This window comes from Microcaecilia unicolor, chromosome 4 (genome assembly GCF_901765095.1).
Source record: "Microcaecilia unicolor chromosome 4, aMicUni1.1, whole genome shotgun sequence".
NCBI lineage: Eukaryota > Metazoa > Chordata > Amphibia > Gymnophiona > Siphonopidae > Microcaecilia > Microcaecilia unicolor.
In genome coordinates this window covers 52895222-52895759 of record NC_044034.1, presented here as the reverse complement: position 1 = coordinate 52895759, position 538 = coordinate 52895222, and positions in this window count along the sequence as shown.

Sequence of the window (538 nt, the reverse complement as noted above, 5' to 3'; positions counted from 1 at the left end):
CTGTTTTTGTCCATTGGCTTCAATGTTGCTGCAGCCACTGCTGCCTCTGCTGCTCCTCAAAGAGGGATGTGGCGTACAGATTCTAGCTCCTGCTGCAAGTCACAGACATGTGGAGAGACATGCAGCAGGAGATGGGCTAGGGTGGATGTCAGGGGAGGCATGACAGCAGGCGTGGCAGCTATTTTCAGAGGGCACAGCTGCTGTGAACTCCTGCCTAGCTGCCTGGGGAGGGGGTCTCTTCCTCTGCCTCTTCTTCCCCCTCCAGTAGGGGCATGTCCCTTCAGGAATTCCTCTTCCTCCTCCACTACAGCCACCTGCCAGGTGTGGCCCTGTTGTGGGGCAAGGGGCACCTCCCACTGCCTAGAGTCCAAGACCACTTCCTCCTAGGCCCTGTTAGCAGCAGGCTGGTACAGTGCAGGCTGATCTGGGGCAGGCTAGTCCAGGGCAAGCTGGTCAGATGCAGGCTGGGCAGCAGCTGGAGGGTGGCCTATATATGGAAAAAGTTTGCAATTGAGGTCAACACATCCTATATGGCTTG